The sequence below is a fragment of the Pieris brassicae genome, chromosome 6 (genome assembly GCF_905147105.1).
Source record: "Pieris brassicae chromosome 6, ilPieBrab1.1, whole genome shotgun sequence".
Taxonomy (NCBI): domain Eukaryota; kingdom Metazoa; phylum Arthropoda; class Insecta; order Lepidoptera; family Pieridae; genus Pieris; species Pieris brassicae.
The window spans coordinates 2,946,347-2,971,064 of NC_059670.1; the positions used below are offsets into that span (position 1 = coordinate 2,946,347).

The 24,718-nt window shown below is 32.3% G+C and overlaps 3 non-coding genes across 3 annotated transcripts; all 3 read left to right on the forward strand.

The window, feature by feature from the left end:
* The first annotated feature begins 1,595 nt into the window (after positions 1–1,595).
* On the forward strand, positions 1,596–1,666 carry Trnag-gcc. Its single transcript has one exon. It is a non-coding gene; the product is annotated as a tRNA-Gly (tRNA).
* Positions 1,667–2,541: 875 nt separating this feature from the next.
* Positions 2,542–2,612, forward strand: Trnag-gcc. The gene has a single exon. It is a non-coding gene; the product is annotated as a tRNA-Gly (tRNA).
* A 660-nt stretch (positions 2,613–3,272) lies between these two features.
* Positions 3,273–3,343, forward strand: Trnag-gcc. Its single transcript has one exon. It is a non-coding gene; the product is annotated as a tRNA-Gly (tRNA).
* The last annotated feature ends 21,375 nt before the right edge of the window (positions 3,344–24,718 follow it).

Sequence of the window (24,718 nt, forward strand, 5' to 3'; positions counted from 1 at the left end):
ATACTATTAGACCCATAGTTGCACCTATTACATCGACTGTAAAGGCATTAAATATAACATTCACAAACATACAAAGATCGATTAGTACCCTCAATTACTCTGCTAAGCCGGGATTAAGCCAGCAACGCGTCTAATCGCACATAGTTGACATGAAATCAATGCGACGAGCATGACGAGTCTGATAAATGGATTACATGTAAATGTCAATGCGCTGGAGCCTTATTAGCTTACTGTGATTTATGCTAATATTCAAAATGTCAAAGTAATAACTCACTTATAGTGTATGCTCTGCCATTAATACTTTGTCTATAGAAATTGCTATTAAGCTTACTAAATCACTCTAGATCCTCATTATTTATTGAAGTTTAGTGGCCTTAGCGTGTGACTCTCATAACAGAGGATCGATCCCCAGCTGTGCACCAATGGACTCTATTTTTCGCTCATTTTCGGACATTGGCTCGAGGTTAACCTCGTGAGGAAACCGGCTTGCGTTAGACCCAAACAGTCGAGAGTGTGTGTCAGGCAAAGGAAGCTGAACACCTACTTGCCTATTGTATTGTATTGTATGTGTGGACTCTGTTTCCGCACTTAGACGCTCAATAGGTCCATTGTGCGTTAAGTCCTGGCTAACTAAGTCAGCCTAACTCCTTCCAAAAGCACAGAAGCCTCCTGGGCACCTCGCAGGCTTCACGGAGCGACCTCACTGTTCCGAGGATTTCTACACGTTGTTTATTCACAGCCTCGCATTCCAGTACTACGTGGGTGACTGATTCCTCTGCGCTGAAACAGCCTCTGCACAGGGGGCTGTCTGTCGCGCCTAGGACATAAAGATGTTTATTAAGGAGACAATGGCCCGTATAATTGTTTTCAGATTTATTCTATTCAAGTTTAGAAGTTGTTTGTTAAGTTGTCGGTTGACTGCTGGCAGAGCCATCCACCTACTTGCCTATTAGATTGACAAATGATCATGAAACAGACACATAAATTTTAGGCCCAGACCTAAAAAGGCTGTAGCGCCATTGAATGATTTTTTTTAATTTTATTTACCACATCCGTGATCTTCTCTAAATTATATGACAATGTTGGCTAAAATAAAATATTTATATGAAATTAAATAAAAATACTATTAAATTTTATTCTGCTTATTTAAATAAATAAAAAATACCAGCAAAACAGCGGCTTAGGTATGAGATAGACACTTTGCTTGCTTTCTTTAAAATTTAACAACCCACTACCACTTTTCTTTCATCTTCATCATCTATTACATATATGAGCAATATTAATCTCATATCCAAACCTAACAAGTTTTCTAATGGAACAAATTATGATTTTATTATAATATTCTGTAAAATAGACAAATTAATATATATAGTTACTTTACTTTTCTGCTTTTTTGCACCTTTCTCCGCCTAGCTAGAGAATTCTCTAGGAGAAGTAATAAGGTAACCCAAAGTACGATTGGACTTAAAATTTACTACCGGGCTATAAATTGAATGTTTTATCGTGTAAAGAAGCTGTAATTGTTAAATAAAATAAAGCTGTGTAAATAAGACATCATCACGATTTAGTTAATTATTTATGAATACCATCTAGAAGCATCGGTGGTTCAGTGGTAGAATGCTCGCCTGCCACGCGGGCGGCCCGGGTTCGATTCCCGGCCGATGCAATGTATTTTTGGAAAATTATTTTATCATTTTAAATCAATCTTAGTAATATCTTTATCTATAAGTATTTAAAACCTACATAGTAATAATAATAATTACAAAAATTAATAAATAGAAAATTTGTATAAGTTTAAAAAGTTTGGTCCCTGTGGCAGTGTAACTCCAACGCTGGCAGCATTTCTTCAGTGTATTGCAATAGTAAAATAATAATACAAGTCGAGCAAGGAATGCACTAGCTCCGGGCTCACCGGTACCAGGCGCTAACTTAAATTTTTAATTAGCGGCTGAGCACCACGGCCCAAGAGGAACAAAATTGAAGTTGGTTGGAGAAAAGTCTGCACTACGGCCTCAGCAGCTTTTTTGCTTGTCCGAGGGAGGTGAGACGGGGCTCAGGTATCCACACAAGTAGCATCCCATACATAAGCCCATCATATCCTGCAGGAAATTAATGAATCCCATCCGGCCGCTTGCCAACGTCCCTAGCGTTGTCTCTTGGCTGAAACAATGACGGAGACAAGAGAGCGGCGTTTGATGTCGTTAACCGCGGCGAGGCGAGAAAAAACAACCTGCATTCTTTTCGCAATGGAGGCCATGGTGTCTAAGGCTACTTACTTCAAAGCCAGGGACAGTCATGGGGAGTATATAGTCACTCCTAAGCGAAGGACGATCGCAATTCGAAAAGGTTTTGCGTTTGGTGAACATAATATATATATAAAGTCAATGACTGGCTTCCCTAGGCCCCCTGTTACCAGCCTTGGGTAATTGAGATGTGACCTAATAAGTTTTTAAAAGAGAATCATACCAACTGCTTTGAAAGTTGATGTAAGAAGGCTAACAACGCATTAATGTCATGAAACATTTGATCTAATGCTTTCAAGCATCGGTGGTTCAGTGGTAGAATGCTCGCCTGCCACGCGGGCGGCCCGGGTTCGATTCCCGGCCGATGCATTCTATTTTTGGAAAATTATTTTTGTTTGTGTTGTGGTGGCAGCAATAGTTTTAATAAAAAGGATAATTAAGTTGGCCATTTGAATCGATGTCTGTGTGTCTAAATTTTAGTTCCGTATAAAAATGTATTGTTACATTCACACATCAACCAGCAATCTTTTAGCGATTGTCCGGCCAATTTAAATTTATTACAAAAAGTTTTTAATATGTTGTAATTAAATAAATAAAATAAAAATGTAATTATATGCATACATACAACAAAACAAGCAAAAAAGCTGGCGCGGCCGCAGAGCAGGCGAAAAATAATAATCGGCTCAAATATAAGTCTTTCCTACAACTTAGATTTTGTTCCCTTTAGAGTGGAGACTCTTGGGCAGTGGGGTTGAAGTGTACAGGCGCTAATTAAAAATGTAAGTTGGCGCCTGATAGATAGTACCGGTGATCCCAGAACTAGTGGTTTCCTCGCTCGATGTGTTATCGTAATAGAGGAAATGTTGCTAGCATCAAAGGGACCAAACATTTTAAATTTCCTTGAATTTTCTATTTAACAATTTTGATATTATTATTACTTTTTATGTAAAGAATATTGTAAATACTGTATATGTATGTATTATATAATTCTTCATTTAACTTGTTCCACATTTTAGAAAGTTATTTCAAGCATCGGTGGTTCAGTGGTAGAATGCTCGCCTGCCACGCGGGCGGCCCGGGTTCGATTCCCGGCCGATGCAATTTTTTTATTTTTATACAAACAATACATTTTATTTTAAATACTCAAAAATTGTTTTGTATATTTAATTTATCATTTATTTTTATAAAATACTCATTTTATCAGCTAAATTAAATAAAAACTTGTATCAAGTTCATATAGACACAAGTGTGCCTAGGAAAGCTTGGATCATTATACTCCAATATTCTTCATACATCTTTATGTAACTGATACACCTTTACTTGAAGTCGCCTCAATATATGTTACATTTTAATTTTTATTTACATACTTTTGTTTCCGATATTATCGTTTTGGTTTAGTATTGTAAGAATAGTGTATGTAAGATGTATGTTTTATTAATAGATTGATTGCCACAAAAGCTAAAATAGTTACATACAACAAATATATAACATATTACACCAAAATGGAGATAGCAAGAAGCGATGTCGTCATTTCGCCATTAATATCAGCCTGCAGCCACGTTCCACAAATTTGTACCAATTCACAATTCAAAACAAAGTTTGCTAAACTTTGTGATTCCCGCGAATTGATCGATTTTAGATTGCCGGTGAATGTAATGGTTTCTCAGAACTAATCTGTTGTTACATTGAAACTTTATTATAAAATTGATATTGAATTCTATTGGAAACTCTATTTTATTTTTACAATTGGTTTGTGATACTTTGTTTTCTTCTATTTATATTGAAATTTTATGGGAAGTAGCTAGTGGAGCGTATTTGGAGTTTTATATTCTCTCTCTCTCTCCGTGTCCTTACAGTATATAAATACATGGAATTATGTAACTCTAAAGTTCGAAAAAACAGATATATTATTTGAAACATTTACGTTCTTTATGCTAAGTATGTTGACTGTACGTTTGTTTGAAGACATGCTCTTTAGTGTATAGTGTGTAAGGTAAACAGAACAAAAATAATATGAGAAGAATATTTGTATTATCGGCATGCGTACAAGTTTGTCAATGGGTACAAGAAAAATCATTCAATATAAAATCATGCAAAGATCTAAATATCTTTATGTATTATAATTTATACAAGGTGTTTTATACGTTCTGGTATTTTTTCTATTTAAATAATATAGTATATAATATGCATACGTAACGTTATGAAACTCATTTTCCATACAAAAACTTTGAGGTAAAATGAGTCAATAAATTTAACAATTTAACACAAATTTAGATTAATAGGATACGTAGTATTGTTTTTTGTTAAAATAGCTTTTACTCATCAAGAAAAACACTTTTTGAACGGATTAAAGCTATGTATTATCGTTGTCGTCATCGTCATCTTTTAGTCGATACCAACTTCGGGGCAATAAATACAGATAAAACAACTTTCTCTGCAGCTGTGATACTTTTGACATTTAACACCTTTCGTCTTTCACCTTGACCACGCACACTGAAAAGTACGCGAAACGTCGGAAAAAATTTAAAATTTAGAATTATGTAAATAACTATAAGTTTTAAAAATAATACATAGCTTTAATCCGTTCAAAAAGTGTTTTTCTTAATAGGATACGACTTTTTACAATAATTTGTTAATATTTACACAAAACAGACCTAGAAGTTTAAACAATGAGAAGTTAAAAGTTGGAAGTGAAATATTAAGATTAAAAAGACGCAAATGAGCCAGGAATATAATGAAGTAATCGCGATGACTAAAAAGTTAAAACTATTTGGTGCCTAAAAGGGTGCGCGGGGGCGGTCAGTTATAATGGCCTGAGGCGAATGAGACCTACGAACTAAGCTCGGCTTTCGGGGCGAACGGTGACTAACATTAACTGACCGACTGAACATTGTTTTCTATGGCCGTCCGCTTTTGTGTTTGTTCTAAGTGCATCGACTGATTTGTCGATGTCTGTTATGTTGTTGTTATTAAATAGGATAGTCTATTATAACAAAGAATCGATGTTCTTTGTGCTTTTCTATAACGTGTATTTTATGTACAGAAATTATTATTTTATGATATAGTTATTTTTAAAGTACAACCCGTACACGTTTTTACAATAAAATACCTTTTGAACAAATACAATATTAGGGCTTTAGTTAGAAATAAAAATTTATTTATGTTATCATTAGCACGTATACAGTGTGAATATAGATATCCAAATACATGGAGTGATCATATACTGGTACATGATCACCTATTGGGGCTTTTTCTTTAGTAATCATTAATTTACAAAAAGTTTCTCTTCTGACATGTGTACTTTGTTTATTTTGTCTTATAGTCCCGTTTATTAAGTATGATTCCCGTATGTTAAAATTTATTTAAGAATATTTCGGATTAGTCACTGCTTAGTTTTTTAATTCGTCTGTTACATGAGATCCCGTAATCGTTGTAGGATATTATTTACATATTTTAATTGCAAAACTGGTTTATGCTGGCTATATATGTTCTTTGTAACAATTGTATTTGACGGGTAGAAGGAAATTTCATACTATTAGCGTGTGGCAAGTCGCTTTAGTTTGGTTCAACTTGCGAATATAATCATCTCAAAGTTGTCAGCTAAACCACAGAGTATATAATAGTACCAAAGTTTAATAACGCGTCTGTAGACTGTATTGTAGTTTTCTATATACATTAATGGCAATTCACAGTTGAGTTATAGCTAATTTTAATTCATTTTCATTGTGCTACAGTACAGCAAATATACATACACATCAAATTGAAAACCACCTCTTGTAGTAACACGTGGTAGAATTGGGATCAAATAATATATAGAAATAATCGGTATTTCGAGGTATTCCTCGCCTTTTCTAACCTTAAATCTCCTACTCTTTTTTGAAAATACTTACGGTACTGTATTAGTGGGTAGTTTATAAAAAACAATAAGATAGAAGTCTCTCTATTTGTGTTTGTATAAACCAGGTTTCTTCGCCAGCAATTAATAGGTATCACAGCAATAATTAAATTAACGATATGGACATACAAATTCCGAGAAATTGATGTCGAATATTTTTTTTTGAAGTACAAAACAACGCTGCATACCTTTGTAAGCTATATATTAATGGAGCACGTGTGTGCCGTACAATTCACTTATCGCTTGGCTCCCCTAGGAAGTCGTAGAACGTGCGGCTCAACTTCTACCAGCTTATTACTAGTGCTAGTAAAAAGAGTTTATTTTACTCTATTTTATGCTGACTTCAACTGATGTAAAATTGAAACAGTAAAGAACACTATAATGGTAAGTTATATACTTTTATTTATTCATTTGGGAAACAAACAGATACATCTCTAAAAGTAGAAGTCAGAAAAGAAATATAAACATAAGAATTAAAGCATTGGATATATCCACAAAAAGTTTCACTGATAAAAAAAGGATATAAAGCAAAACAAAACGTGACATAACAGAGAACAAAATATTTAAGTATATTTAATATTTTATATATTTAACACATACCAGTAGCCAAAATAAGAAGAAAGATACAAGGTTTACTACTCGAATAGTTGTTTTAACCTATTCAATTATATAAAGTTAAAATGCAGATTTTTTTATCCTATACATAAAAATTATATAGCTTATGAATGTTTGGTGTGATCGTGTGATATTAATTTAGTATTTATTTAAACTAAATTACTTTTTAATTTACGCGCGTATAGCCACATCGTAAGTTTCCATAATCCATTGGATCCTTCACCATTTTTATGGAACAACCAAACAGACAGGGGTCTCACCTGAAATATGATACCGCCCCGTCGCCCGTGGTCACTCTAAATGCCAAATTGGTTCACTCTTTTCTTGAAGGACCCTAGGTCGAATTGGTTCGGATATACTTCAGTGGGCACCTGTTTCTAGAAAGTGGTGGTGCTCGGCAAAAACTGTCAGTCAGAATTCGTTGATATTACATTTGTTACTACAAAATTACACTGAAAAAAAATTACACAAATCCAACTTGAAACTGGCTCACAGGAACAAAACAAAATACATATGATAGGAAGGATTTTTGCCGAATATAACATTTCTTATTGACAAACCATAAAGTGCTAAGAGGTGGAGTATGTTTCACGGCTGAGGGGTTTTCAATCTCTGTTCTTGTCTCTGTTTAACTTTTCATTTATTAATATCCTACACTAGTACAATCATATCTGCTTGGAAACACTTATCAATGACGCATTTTATTTAATTACAGTGATTTAATAATTTCTGATATCAATACATGATATGACACAGTAAAATTGAAACTGGCTGTTAATAGTTATAGGCTAATAGTTTAGACTTTTTTTCACCTATCTTTTATACTCAGAGTAACATAACAAATCTTCCTATATTTAAAATTTCATTTATAAACGCGACAACTAAAGCATTTCTACAATTAGCAAAGACGCGTAAATAGTGAAGTTAAAAGCGGCCCATCTTGGTTTAATGAAAGAAATAAAAATGCCGCTTATATTTAATAATTTCCAGGCAGTATTAAAATTTAGATTTCTGAGAAATATTGGCGGGTTTGTTTCGCTAATATTAATCTTGTCTCACGAGATTGTGTATTTTGTACGCGAATTATATTAAGTAAGACGTTATACCTAAAATATGGTGGACTTATTCTAATACATTCTTATCAGTTTCCGAATATACTAATACTAAACCAGTGAACGTTATTAATGTGAATTTCAGCTTTTTATACTTCCGCTTTTAGATGATACAGATAGTTACTTAATTGACTCGAATAGACTAGAATTATATTAACGGATTTCAACTTTTTATACTTCCGCTTTTACATGGTATAGATAGTTACTTAAATAGGCTAGAATTATATTAAGCTATGACTATAAATGAAATGTCACAAAGAATTTTTACTATAACTCGTTACCCATACAATAGAAAGCCTCATAAAAATGCAAATAAATGTCAGATTCACTAACATATAAGGCATAGCGTCGCGTGAATTACTTTTGTACATGTCGCCCGCGTTTATTTACACAAATGCGAGTTTAGTCATTTATACATTGACTTATGGCCATGTTTTCTATAGGAAATAGAACGTCAACAAAAATATTTTAGTATTCAAAGAACTGGAAGAAGCAAAATAACTTTGCAAATCGTTTTAGAAACGTTTAGCTATGTTATATTAAAAGAAATTTAGTTTTGTTTTGTAATAAGTATAGAAACTAGCCAAGTTATATAATTGATTATTTAAATAAAATTATTCTAATGTTGTGTTAACTAAACGGATTTGGATTTATACCATTTTTTACTGTAATACTTTTGAATATTAACTGGTCACCCGAAAAACATTACACGTAATAATAATAATAAGCCTTTTTTCTTCCTCATCTTATAGACAAACATTAAACAAAAATACATGAAATTTATACTCTTAAGATGTGGTCCCTGTCCGGGAGAAGGCCTCCTCTAAACTTTTTTCACCCCATTTTATTTTGTACCGTCAACCAATTTTTTTCAGCAACACGGTACACGTATTCGAATTTATTAGATTTAACCTATTGTCTTTTAGTATATAATTTAAACTAAAAAAAACAATTGCGATTTCGGTATCTGTTTCATGATAATTTGATAATATTATTTTACCATATAAATGTAATAATATTGCAAAGTTTACTTTAGGTAGGTGCTTTCTATAATGTGACCCCAATATCATCATATATTGTACGATATCTCACACAATGAGCGGTCTTATCTCTTAAACCCAGAGGTTCTTTTGGCCTTGAATGATGGTCGCCGATTTGTTAAGACTCCTTGGGTCTTTTCAGTTTTTATTCCCCTCTTGTTTCATTTTATGATTGTTCGCAATATTAGCTTGGTACGTGAGTCACTGATGTTTGATATCTGAGGACAATACCCAGACCCATTCGTTGCCTTTAATAATATTGTTTCCGTGATTAAAATTGAGTATTTTATACGTGGACATCACATGCTTCAAAAGTATAAAGCTCTTTGGATTATATCTACATATTTTTACTTTTTTATTGACTTGTTGGTCCAAACTACATACAAATATATTAATTTTATTGACAGGGGATAAAACAAAAGATTAACATACGTTAAAGTTACTAATAAAGAATATTCAAATTGTTATAGGGTATACATACTGGTATAATTGTGATGTTGAGCCTGACTTAATTTAGACTAATTGATCCTGCATTATTTTGCCTGCCCTTTGGGCGAAAAGTTGACCTAAAACGTATCAAACTGGTGCCCAAGATGCACTAAACTAAAAAGTAGAAGACAACTCAGATGTTGGAAAGACCAAATTAATGAAACAGCAGATGGTACATGGCACAGAGTGGCACAGTGAGAGAAGAATGGCCGGATTTGGAAGCGGCCTTTGCCAAAAAAAGGCCACACAGATACCTCAAAGAAGATTGAAATGGAAACGTGTTTAAATGTAAATGTCTCTGAATTAAAAGACTATTATTATTATTTACTTAGAGCTACCTACAGTTCACACTTGTATTATAGATTAAATTACATACTTTATGACTTGATGAATGAGCTCCTAATCCATTAGTAAGTTAAGTTAAATATTTATTTTAAGCACGAATCAGCTGGATTTCTGATCAAGTTGAAGTTGACATGGTGCGATAAGTCGGAAAGATGGCGTGACGTCACGAAACCTTTGCCAACAACTTTATTTTTCTAACAGCACTTAATAATATGTTGGACGACAGCTTCTGAGTTACGGTTTTGTTCACTTTACACTAAGTTTTTACTTGTTTTTGAGTGAGGAGTTAATAAAGCAATTTCAACGAATTACAAAGCATTTAATAAATTAGAATTAGTAGTAGTGGTCTTGGGGTTTTTTAATGGAGTCTCGCTGTTGGCTTTGACATCTCAGCTTGGGCTGTATTAGCGAACATACGTCTGCCTTAGCTTTGTCCCATAACTAGTAAGGGGCGTCTCCTGCACTTCAAGCGATTGATAGGCATAGAACGATGTTAGGGATACCGCCGTCCCTGGTAAAGGCGGTTTTTTAACTCAAATCTGAATTGGCTCTGCCGCGCGGTACGCTTTTAATTTGTCATTAGCTAACGGGATGGGATTAACCGGATCCATTTAAATGTGCCGGAGGCTATTACAGGCCATTATTGTCAGGTGTCTCGTAGTTCTTTTTTTTAAATATTATGGCAATAGTTTTAACTTGACTGGTAGTATTCAGTATACACAAAAAGTTTACCAAATCTGTCATTTGTCAAAACAAGGAATCCGTGACGTTTGACAGCGAAAGCGTGCAGAAAACATTATTACGTATTATAAATTTGTACTTTAGATTCTGTAGTTTTAATAAGTGTTCTTGAACATGCCAAAACTACCTCTCTTTTTACTTCCATTCTTCTAACTTCGTTTTCTTTAGATTAGTAATCTAAAGAAAAGAGATCGGTGCTTATCAAATTAATTAAAAATTAGGAGGTTTTTTAGGAGTTCAAGTGAAATCAAAATGTTTTATGTAAACAATTTGCAAAATATACTTTAGTAGCAAATAACTATTTATATTATTTTGAGTTTTTTTTTTTTTGTTAATTAGTTATGCACTTCTTGTACCTCTGCAGGTGTTTATTTTTTTATTGTTCCATATTAGGGTTGCCTGAAAGAAATCGCTTGTTAGCGATAAGGCGGCCCGTTGCCTAATAACTTATGTAACCTGCTTTTACTGTTTTTTATATGTATGGTTTTGTATATTAAGTGTAAATAAATAAATAAACTATACCTTTTTAATTATTAAATGATATGTATATTCTTAAAATTGTAATATAAAACTCTACTCCAATGTTTTTAGAGTACTGAAATACTTTTATGGGATGTTTCTGTAGATCGTTGTTTTTCCTTCAAAGGGGTGATAGTATAAAATGTTTGCTATACGAAAAACATGTTTCAGTATCAATAAAATGTCAAATTCCGAATAAGTGAATAAAACTGTACTTTGTTTTCTTATATCCATAATCAAATCTGCTTTATTCATGTGTTTTATATTATTTGTCTTACATTCGCTTCCTCGTAAACTTGTTGGCTGATATTTTGAACAGATTTTCATAGAAATTTTGTAGTAAGTTTATAAGATTTTTTTTTAGATTGATTTTTATATTTGATTGATAAAACCGAATTTTAGTGATTCATATTTATATCCTCAGCAATATATCGTCCTAGGTTCGATTACCGACAATAATTGTTTAATTTTCGTTAAAAATCAATTAAACAAATATTTGTAAACAAAAATAAGCTTTATCAATTTGTTAATTGCAATATTTATTCAATTACGCAAATTAAACCGCAACACCAGAATTAAATGAATCTGTAGCAAAACATATTATCAATATTAACAACATTCATCAATTGATATTTACTTGAAACAACGAACTTAACGAGACCTTAAATTGTTATTAAATCAACAAATAAATATTGAAATACAGTGACGACATGCTGCTAACATTAAAGCCACAGAAACCAAACTAACATTAATCTATATTAGTAGATTAAATAGTATGAAGTATTTCCGGACCAATTCCAATTCTTAAAAGACCCGCAACTCACTCGCGAGCTCTCTGGCACTGAGTGTCTGTGCGGCGGTATCATTTAATGTTAAACTTTATTTCCCATTACAAAATTATATTTTATTTACATGAGACATATATACGAGCGATATCAACGTCCCAATTTCAGTCTAGTAGATTCACACTGACATGTATTTTTAATGGCCTTTTGAATTTGTTAAACCCGCTAATATTGCGAATTTAAGATGGTAATTGATTAAATAGTTGCACGCCCTCATAACTAATTGACCTCTTCAAATAATTTGTGCGCGGCTTCGGCAAGATAAGCAAACTCGCTCGATGAGTATTGCCTGTAGTTGTGTTTGTGTTTGATTTTTTTAAATGAAAAGCTACTATGGAGAGAGTTATTTAATTGTTTTTTAATTAACATACAGGTGCTATAAGCATATAGTTGTTTAATCGTCATAATTTTGGTTTCTTGGTCAATTTTATTAGTGTGTGTTAATAATTTGTATCTAAATAGTGCTTTTATTAATTTATTTTGTAGTGTACTAACATCAGGTGGGCCTCCTATTACATAAAAAAAACAACAACGAAAAGATGAATTATATCTTCTTGTAGTAGAAGATCGTTTAGAATTTAGATAAATTACATTAAAGGATGAGTTTTTCCATTTAAAAGTAAACTGGGTCACCAAATAGTTACAATAGTGGATTTGGTAATAAAAGTTTTGGAGTACCACTGTCTTTTATTATGTCATAGAAAGGCGCGAAGGTTACCATAGAGTATACAGTATAATTTATAGGCAACTTATGTTTTAACATTCCTACCAAATTTAAGCCTTTCAACAGTTTTACATAGCAACGAACGTTTTATATTGTACTTTAACAATGAAAACTTTACTTACAATGAAAACTATTTAAAGCTCTACAACATAGTAAATAGCTATACTACACAATTACAAATTAATTAACAAGTTTTGACATTTCAATATTATTTCTCACATTCAAACATCATTTGTTACACAGAATTGACAATATTATTTCAAAAATTCGCCCGTTTTTATAAATGGAGAATGCGATATGGATATTTGTCCCTTCACAAAGACATCGGGCGTGACTTAAAGCTTATAAGTAATTTAAATATTACTGTCTAGTAAATAAATTTCACATAAAAAGCTGTAAAATGCATTAAAACTAGATCAATACTTCAATAACTAAATAATGACAAATTAATTATGAAGACGCTTTTTATAAACTTCAACAACAAGATCCTGCGTACGGTACACAAATTAATTAAAAGCGCAGTTAAGAAGAAAGTTACTATTAACAAAATTGAGTATCAAGGTCATGTTAAGAATTTAAGGGCATCAGGGATAATCTGATAAAAATCATATTTCCACAACCGAGAAATCAAAAGTCTAGAGTAATTATAAATACAATGTTGAGAAGATTGACAGTGCTGTAAAGGGTATCAAAACCAATGATACATGTGCAGAGTACATTATGAAAAGATGACTTATATCAGCTGATTAGAGTTTATATGGTTTTATAAGATTTACAAAAAAATTACTTGTTACAGAATGTTTGTAAATTTTGCTTGAAATATTATGTTTTTATGAATGTAATAGTGTGTAAAACAAATCACCTTTAAGGGCATAACAAATTCATTATTTATTCATTTTAAACGATGTTACAACAATCTTATTAAGATTATTATATAGTACTTTGATGTAAATATGAATACGATTAGGTGTTTTATTATTTATCTATAAAATTTATAGCTTCCTCGCGAAGATGTTAAGAATAGTTACAGGTAGTTATTAGGTACAATTTATGTTAAATAATTGTGTATAAAGTCAGAGGTCAGACTTTAGAAGAACTACCGTGAATATATTTTTAAACAACTGTGCCAGGTATTAATAGTGTAAGAATAGGCGGACGATCCTAGACGTTGTATGTGTATTAAAGTATACTTCAATTTAATCTTTATTTATGGTATTCTTTCATTTTCGGTCCCGCACGTATTAGTTGAATATTTTATTTTTGTCGCAGGGATAACATAAAATGTTTAATTATAAATAAGTTACCCTAGATATCATGGAACATATTCAATGATAGAAATGTGTGAATTGAACATCACGTATTTGGTGAAATTTGGCTTTTAGTTCCAGCTAATTAATACAATGATTCAGTATGTACCAACATTATGTAGTTATAAACACTCGGGCCGTGTGCCAGCATAATTAGCTTATGAAAATCCTGACCTCGATGCGTGATCCTACTTAAAGCTTAACCCAATATACATAATATGCTAATAGTGTCAAAAAATTACAGGACAGTTGCTGATTTTTATAAGCGCCTAATTAACTTAAGCGGTAGGTGAGAATAATTTTTAATATATAATATCTATGGTGCTCTAACTAGTTTATAATTTCGTTAAAACTTATTAGTTAACTTCAATAGTGAGAAATGGAAATCGCCCAGCTTACGTAAATTTTGCATTTCAATTTTGCGAAAATATTAAATTACTTATTAAATTATAAATCCGTTACGGAGTCGGATAGACAACACAGATATTGAGGCGTACTAAAATATTACCTATATAGACGGTAAATCTGAAGTTAATCTGCATGTAATTATTTAATTTAAGTTTTGACTTTGTAGTAGTTATTTATCGATTTCGTTACCGGCACACGTCAGCGCACTGAAAACATGCTATGTCTTAGAATAAGACCTTCGTTACATTTTATCTATGAACTTGTGTAGAAACCAAGAAAAAAACATCAGTCAGAAAATACAGGGGTTGAGAATGTAGAACAAAAGACGATCGTGCGTTTTGTTAGATAATAATTTTTAATAACATATGCGTATATTAAATCTATATGTGATCAAAATTAAACGCAAGGAAATGTCCAACGTCTTTCGTTTTATATTTTACAAACCAGTTAAGGGAGGTTCTAATATTTGACGTAGAAATTGCGTGAGTTGCTACTGTTATAGCGTAGTCACAATATTTTCATATCTTAATTTATAAAGCAAAGTCGTTTTTGTTTGAACACTTATAAGTAAGATTTTCACGGTTTTGGATTTGTTCTATTTGTATCCGAAAAGCAAAATAACAATTAAAATCGATAAAAAAGGGCTATACAAATTTCATTTTCATCCCGTCGTAAGACGAATTAAAAAACTTATTTATTAAATAAAGGTACAAAATAAACCCACAATATTCGCATAATGGCGTGTTTTAGATTTTATAATATTGAAAGATTGCGAAATATTCAGTGTCAAATATTAAGCGTACGTTCAGACGCTTAGTTTTTATAACGTTTATTGCTTAAAAATGTAGTGAATTTTTTTTTGTATTCATTGTATTACGTCATAAATTAAACTCAGCTAATCTGTATCACGACATTTCATTGATTGTTTGTTAGTCGGTACGGAGTTCCGCCGGGTCAGCTGGTATAACTTACTATTGAAAAACCCACAAGACTGTAATGAAACGCAAGAATCAGATCATTCAGCTACCAGGACATCATAAATCACGGGGAGCTCAAACTAAGTGGCTATAAAAGTGATAAAATATCTATTTAGCTTTTTCTCTCGACGTTTTTGTGCGGTAATGTTGGTACGTCCAAATGGTTATAGCGGTTTTTGTTGACATAAATAATAATTACATTACTTTATTCTTTGAAAGCAGAGCCTGTATTTTAAGAGTGTGTTTTGTAATAATTATGTTTCGAAAAACCATTTTCCAGTTTTATATTTTTTGGTAACAACTTTAATATTTTATTTCTTAAATCATTATTTATCAAAGTTGTAATCATCAGTGTAGTAAAATAGTTTGTAATCTTCCATCAATCTTTCACCAACCATAATAATACATTACTCTATTTGAAATACATGTTTCAGGGAAGTTTTAAAATAATTTTAGTTTAATTTTCTATGAAATGCAAGCGACAAAGTTTCTGACGCCGGATTGAACACATAGTTTGTTGGTGGAATTCATTTTGCATACAATACTGCGAGGTACGAGTACTGAGAAACTATTTAGTTATTGAGTTACTCAGTAGATAATATACTGCTATAGATATATGTACAGTACTCCCAAATGTACACATGATTTTGGCAACTATTTCTTTCGAACAAGGTGCAAAATGCAGGTGCATTGTTTAGGGCTATTACGATTCAATGATTCGACAATACGGCCACTGGGCAAGATCTGTATTCACATTATTAATTTGGGAGTGACGTAATATTAACCTAGTCATCGGAAGTTTATTTGCAAAGATACGTAACGTATAAAAAACAATAACGCTGTATAGGAAATTAATCAAAAATTCTAAAATGTAATTTAAATAAGCACACAATGTAACTGACTTTTTTTTAATGAAATGATTGTAGATAAACGTTTATGAATAAAAATCGCAAAGTGATACATATTTACAAATAAAACACAGTACAAAAAGTTAAATTGTAGTATATTTTATACTTGGTACAAAGGAAAATATTTTAGCTAACGTTTATCGAGTTTTATGTATAAAACCCGTCGATATAGGTAATAATTTAGGAAGAGATACAAGTAAGGTACGCCTCAATATCTGTGTTGTCTATCCGACTCCGTAACGGATTTATGTCTGAATCTAAAGCCAGACATACAGATAGTAAGAACTTTTAAAATCACTTTTCTAATTCAGCTACAACCATAAGGTTAGTGCGTGAAATTATGATTTGCTTATAAAGGTAAATAGTAATGAAACCGGGGCTCTCATCAAACAAAGCCGATAAACCTTTTAAAAAAAATCTAAGATCAAGATGTGTTTGAGCTCCATTGTAGTACATATATAATTTGCATTTATTATACGTACTATCAGTATGGTGACATTTTTTAAATCGCTGTCGCGCTTGAGTCGATATGATCAACTTCTGGTAGGTGTATACTAGATACTCCAATTGTTTAAAGAAAGAGTATACTCCTCCCTCAAAGAGTCGACATTGGCCCTCCCATACTATTAAAATAGAAGTGTTTGTATGAGTGTTGTTTGCTGAGTACATACACAAGATACTTTATGTATGTTTTTATTTCCAACATTCGTTGGATACAGTGTGTATTTGGTGTAAGTCGCCTGGCCTCATGCCACGGCGCGCATTTATATATCATGGTGTTTTGACGTTCACGATGCTGTCGAAAGAACCGCATCGAACATCTATTTGTTTTAAAAATGACGGAAAGGATTTTCTGCAAAATTTATAAACAGGAAACAAATACGAAATTTCCTTTAAGCGCCAACCACAAGACGTAGTGCGTGTGTTACGAAGTCTATGCTGACTACACTTATTTTACGATCAAACAGTACTACCACACATATTGTTTTAAGGTTAGGTATATAAGGAATAGTTTATGTCGGTTAAATCCAGTTTTTGAACGTCCGGGTCCGTCACGATTGCATTTGAAGAAAGTTTTCTTTGGCTATAATCGTGATAATCTTAATGCATATATGTAAAACAAATACGGGGTTTTTCGAACACCTCGAACTCGAGAACAATTGAACCGATATTTTTGGTTTTTGATGTGTTGTTAATTCGGAAAAAAACATTGGTTGTTTGACGAAAAAATTAAATAAAATAAATCAAGTTCAACTAATCTATAACTCCGGGTTTCTGTATAATTTTTTTATTATTTATGGTAACAATTATAAAAATATTGTAAAAATAATGAGGAGGCTTACAATTATATATATAATTACTTTGTGTAAATTAGCAACAACCAAAACAATTAAAATAACTAAGTATTTAGATTTTGTATATGAGTTGGTGATTAAACAAACGAAACAATTTGCGTTGAAAGTAAATATATTAACAAATATAACTTCTATAAATTAAACAAATTTTTAATTCCATATTGTAATAACAAAATAAGTAAAGAATGATATCCTTTGCATCCCAGGTAATATAAAGAACACAAAAGAACAATATCCGTAATACAATTGAGAAAACCCTTACAAACATCTTCTATTAGATTTAAATCTCAATCGTACAGAATCCTCGACGGAAAGGCCAATACATTGCATCGAAACTTATTCAATTTTACCGAAGAGACTGTTCTTAGAAGCATTCAGTTTTCTTTCCCTTAGATGTGTCGCACTGACTTTTTCCCGCTCCTCAAAACCGCTTTAGATTGACACTACGACATAGGATTTTAATTAAAAAATCAAATCTTTGTTTTGTTACTAAAAATAGGTACACATTAAAATCTGCCGCTAATAAATTTTTTGTTGGACGTCAATTTTCGCCGATTCGCAACTACATTTTTTTTAAGCAAATTTTTGGCCAACTCTTATGTAACCGATGCTAGCTACGATGTACGATCCTTTAAGTAAATATTGTACGAATTTGTTTTACTATGGTGATCATCGTTCGGTGGGGGCTTATTAGGGCAGACTTAAAAAAATGTTTCAACAGTTATAACATTTTTATTCATTTAAGAAATAAAATGTAAAATTACTGCGAGTTCCTTAATATGGTATATGATTTGAAATTTGAAAATTTGCTTGAAATCACTTGAATGTGTTCTTTGAAACGCATGTTTTTACTGTGATTTTTACCCCCAGTGAGGCCTCAGCATATTTTTTATCTTGTACAATACATTCAATACTTAAGCATGCGAGACGCGTGTCAAGATGCTTTCTTGGAATAATGCTGTTTAAATCTCACAAAGCATTGTTGTAATGCTTTGTGATTACATTGATTCTTTATTGGATTAAGTTAGTTGTTGGGATCAATACCTGCAGCTAGTTTTATCATCGGACATCGAGGCAGAATACGAAATTCCATCCGTATCACCTCGATGATCGTTTCACATCTGAGCTTTTTTAGGCAGTCGTTGCCGCGCACCACCTATGTGGTACTAGCTGCCCACTAATGTATTTCCGAACCAAATTGACTTAGGGTCCTTCTAGAAAAGAGTGTACAAATTTTTAAAAGGCCGGCAACACACTCGCTAGCCCTCTGGCATTGAGATCACTTAACATCAGCTGTGCCTCCTGCTAGTTCCCTGTGCTATAAAGAATAAATAGATTGTCTTGGATCAATTGATGCTTACATAAAATATCAGATAAGTTAGGTACGGATGTTACGGCTATTGTTGTAAAACTCTTACAAATGGGATGCAAACAAACAACCTAATCAAACAGAATTGATTTACAATACTTAATGGTAACCTTTAGCCCTACTTGACACAATTTCCCATAAAGTGTGTAATTTGATCAAATATTCTTGATATTTAATATCCTAATAATAACAAATGATATGTATATAATATCATTTGAAAATAATAAACTCCAACTTCGATTTTGTTCCCTTTGAGATGAGACTTTTAGACTGTGGGCTTCAAAAGCGCTAATTAAAGATTTCAGTTGGCGTATAGTAGATAGTAACGTTGATACCAGAGCTGGTGCTTGTCTCGCTCAACGAATAAGTATCGCAATACAGCGAGGAAAAGCTGCCAGCGTTAAAGGTAAATGCCACTGGAACCAAAATTTTTAATTTTGTTTTCTTTTTAACAAATTAATATATACATTTAAAACGTAGTAATAATAAAATAAACTCATATAAAAGACGAAAGAGTTTTTTAGTTAAAATAGTGGCCGTTTTTTAGTTAAAAAAGGCCGTCCATGGCTGTTTTACCGAAATAAAAACAAAGCTTTGGATTTCAGATAGATTTCTCTTCAAACAATTTTCATTTTTTAGTTACGTTAAAGCCTTATGTTGTATTGGATAAATTGCAAACAATAAACTTTTATTCATTTAATTTAAAAGCCTGTGATATCCAATGATGATCCGGAAATCGACTTTTCAATCTATAACATTTGTTGTTAACGTTGAACCCAAATAACTCACTTATTCCATGCCAAAGTTTCGTGTCTTAGATAGTTCATAATCCCATTAATCCTAACTTTGATTGCAACTCCATTTAATCTTCGACATGTATGGCCAGAGCAATAAATACTTTCCAAATAGTTTCTTAGTGTAAGACTCTAATTTAAAACAAAGTGTAAACAAAATATATTACAACATATATTTTATATTACAATGGCCTGCCTCTTGTATTAAAAAAATCAATCAAATTTTACTGATGTACCTGTCTCTTTTCTTCACAACATAAACACAATTTGACAGAAAGGGACGATAGATTACTTTAGTTAAATGAGTGGTTTAATTAATTTCTTTATGATTAAGGTAGCCAATGTATAAACCACACCAATCTACTAAAAGAATGAATAGTAGAATATAGTACAATATAAGTTATATATTTGTATAAGCGTGAACAAAATATGTATGGTAATACAATTAATCTGGCTGTGGTTTATTACGAACAATAACGTATAAAGCCAAATGTCATGGTCAGCAAGGGTGGTTACACAGTAAACTCTACGGTGTAGCTTAACGTTATTATTTCTATATCGTGACAATGTACTAATTAACTTATCAGGGTTTACGTTCATTGAAGGTTCCAATCAGAAAACACATTAGTACAAAGCCTAACATGGAAAATTCACAGAAACATCCCTTTCATTGTAATTAAAAAAATACGATTTCCATGGTAACAGTTTTATTAACGTGTACGCATATAAAGTTCATTGCAATGACCCATGCAAGGTCAATCTAGCGTTCCCACTATTACCGACACCATGCTCTTAGGGCTCCCCCGCATGCACTTCAACAGTGGCGCAGTTCACTTATGCATTGTGGCATTAAACAGTTCACACTTGCACAACGAAATATTGTAACCGCAGTGCAATCGGGAGGTAGCGCTATCAAAATCCTTAAAGCGTTATTAAACTTACCACAAAGGGTACTATATATTTATACAGCGTTCATTATGCTGTGACTGTCGATCAAACTAATGTTAACGAATTTTTGACAAATTTTAAAAATATTTTAATATTAGGCTGTGATACATTTCCAGCTTTGCTATGGCGGTTATGTTTATGCGTCCCACTCGTCAGTCGACTTCCGTAAGGTTGCGTATCGTTCCGTGTCACATCCGGTTCGACAAATGCGCATGGGTTCCATATTTAAAACATTTATTGTCAAAGGCTTTAACGTGTATAGACAATTTTAGAAGACGTCTGTTTTTCCTTCGTTTTAAAAATATATATTTATAGCCTGTTTTAATCTGTATTGATATGAATGCAAGCCTTAACCTGTTCAAACCTGGAATAATAGCAATATGTATTCACATATTTGTACTTCTAAAATTGTATACAACTTATAGTTATTGCGGGTCTACAACTTGAAAAAGATGTTTTTCAATTCAACGCACAATTATGTTTCATACAACTTAAAATAAAACTTTATCTGTCTTTTTATATTGATCATGTTGTAATATAGAGTGTCTCAGCGCCGATATTAAACTTGTTGTAATATTAGCAGTAAATTTTAATGTATTAGTGCGGAATATAACAACATCAAAATGTCGTCCATCACGGTGAATACACTCTTCCCAAGAGCTAGCCCCGCGGGTTACCAAGAAATTTGTGTTTAAAATCGGCGTTGAGACACCCTTTAAATTCGTCTCTATCTGGAAATTTCTCCTGACTCGGTTATAAAAACTGATAATTTAGTAAAACAGTAATATAATTTATTTTCACAGTGATAAATATACGATTTAGAACAAAAAATTAAAAGTTCAGCTCAATCAGCTAATATTAATTTCTATTAATAGAATGCACAACAACAAAATACATTAACCTACAAATTTAACACAACACACAACGGTGCGACAACCGTTTTAGGTCTTGGCAGATTACTGCGCCTGGTACACGCATTCGACTATTTGGGTCTGCATTATGCCGGTCACGATATCTTCAAGCAAGTGTTTAATGCGCACATTGAAAGTCCATTGGTGTAGAGCTGGGGATCGAACTTGCGACCTGAGGAATGAAATTCGCACGCTAAAGCCACTAGGCTAACACTACAATGATAATTTTCGTTACTAACGACATACATGATCAGTTTAATTTACTAAAAAGACAATATATCTAAAAGTGGTTTTAAATTCTTCATCAGCCGTAAAAGTCTAACAGAAATACCTTGGTAATTTAAAGTTTAGTTCCCCAGTCACCTGGGGAGAGAACTTAAATCGATTCGTTTATCGATGCTTTACAAACGATTAAACTCGTACTCGTGTTTTATTAGGTCATTTATACTTTATTCAATGGATTTGTATTGCAGTTTGGTTGAAACAAATCGCGCGAGTCGAAGCCGCACTCATGCAAAGCTTAATGCTTGAAAGCTTTATCAAACAATAACATTAAGAACCACGATTATATCAACTAATTAATAGAGTTGTATACTTTGATGTCGCAAACATAAAATTTTGTTTCAACAACTAATATTAAAATTGAGATTCCCATTGAACTATTACGTGATAATAGCGACATAATATATTTTGTTAAGATCTTTGGGTTATGGTTTATGAAACTGCTCCAAATTGATTAAAGCCAGCTTTTGTGTTTGTTCAAGAATAGTTATACATTATGTCCATAGTTATGTTATACAATGTTGTGCTATATTTCCATATCGTATTTACAGCTAATTGTTGAGCGGTCGTTCGCTTGCTGAGCAGCCGACTTCTGTCTTTTTTTGATACATAATCGATTTCACCTAATCTAGTATTAGGTATCCAAGGTAGGCTTCACCAAGGGTATCTGCATCGTGCGGAATCGACGCAGCATATCTTCGTTTAAATCTTGTTCGAGAAAGGTGAGACGGGGCTAACGTATCCACACCAATAGCATCCCATACCAGAGCTCATCCTAACCTACAGAGGATCAAAAACCTCCCATCTGTCAGCTAGCCATCGCTATAATAGCTGCAATACTGACAGAGGCAATAGAGCATCGGTAAGCACGGCGTGTCGAAAAAAACGACATGAACTTTGTCTGACAATGGAGGCCATGGTGTCCAAGGCTGACTTCAAATCCTCAGGCACACTTATGAGCACTCCTAAGCAAATACTGGTGGCAATTCGAAGTGATTCACGGTACACGGGAAGTAATAAGCCAATGACCTGCTTCCTTAGACTCCACTGCCACCAGCCTTGCGTGGTCTGTAAACTTCAAGTTGGGCCTAATAAATATGGAACTCAGGTTTACAAAGAGGATCATTCCAGCTTCTTTAAAAGTTAACGTTAGCAATATTGTATAAAGAAAAGCGATAAACATTTGGAATTACAAATGTGTGTAATAATTTAATTAAAACCGTCTGTATTTAATCAGTTATGTAATTAATATTATTGGTTCAAAATGTATTTTAATTAGGATTGAGCTCTCATATATCTACTCCTATGCAAATATTTATTATTAGAGAATGTTTTATGTATAATGTTTATTTATTACTAGGGACCCGATCCGGTATTAGTTCTGCACGGGCAACCGTGATTATGAATTGAACCGTGGTTTGTAAGTATTATTTTCCTCTCATTTCTTAAATGAATAATATGTAAATAATAAGCCAATTGAAAATATAAGTATTTATTAAGAATGACGCCAGGCAATGTTCAATTGGGTATTAACAAATATTCATATACTTCTTTCTTTTTTCTTTCCTTTTCTTCTTTCTAATTATAAAACTGTAATTTTGAAAACCCCCAATATATAGATGAATTTGATGGAAACGTTTATAAATGTAAGTATCAACTGCACCAGAAAACTTTACGGTTAAAATATATCATAATAAGGTTTTTTTAATTAAATAATTATATATACTAAAAAAAATTAGCTAATTTTGAGTTCCTAATTAATAATAATAATAAAAAATTGCTTGAATCATCTTTCATCTGTATATAAGTTAGATGTTTTACAATGGTCTTGCAATTCCAATACATTTTAATTTGTTTAGGTTATGGTAACAAAAATGCTATTGAATTAAGGAACCGGAGTAGCATCTCAAATTGATTTTTTATGAAAGTTCATAAAAAATATATTTTTGGCCCTCAGTACCAAAAATACAGAATACATCGGAAATGATGATATGTTTACAGTCTGTTTTCTAGTCAGTGGAAAGGTTTACTATACACAGGCTTATTACATTAGCATTGATGTTATAACAGACCTTTATGTGACCGCAAAACAAAGCAAACAATTAGTAGCTAAAATAAATAAAACATACAAGAAAATATAGGACAAAAGAGGACACACACAATTAGGAGTATACTACCAGAGTGCAGCTGGTAACAAAACATAATATGAGCTGATGCTTTTCAGAACCAATTCGACTTAGGGTAGAAAGAAAGGTAGGGAAGAAAAGAGCGTATCAATTCTTGAAAGGAGATTTATATATATATATATATATATATATATATATATATATATATATATATATATCGACGTTAATACAGCGTTCCTTTGAACACATATTACGAATTACTTTGTAAATTTTTAAGAACAAAATTATTGGTATTTTTATTATATAGAGTCGTGTTTAATTTAAGTATAGGTACTAGAATTAAATGTATAGTTGTAAGTATATAATAGTTTATAATCTTTCGTTTACCCGACATATTAATAGTACCGGACATAAAAACAAATTAACAGTACATCCAATGCGTGTATGTTTTGTTTTTTGCTAACCATAACAGCTTGAAACGTAAAATTTCTATGTAAATTGTAAATTCGCATTTAAATCCACGCCTACATGAAGGAAGTTTTATTTCAATAATATTAAAATCAACCGTAAAAGTAAAAAACTCGTGTTAATTAAATACAGCCTTTTCTATACCCACTATACACACCATTACTTCACAATTCTATAAAAAATGCATTTAGTTTAATTCTCACAAAATACGCTCCAATGACAGTGGTACAGAAAATGGAGAGATCCGATTTAGTAAAAAATTTTATGCGCCTGAATAAAAAATAAAAGCGCTAGACG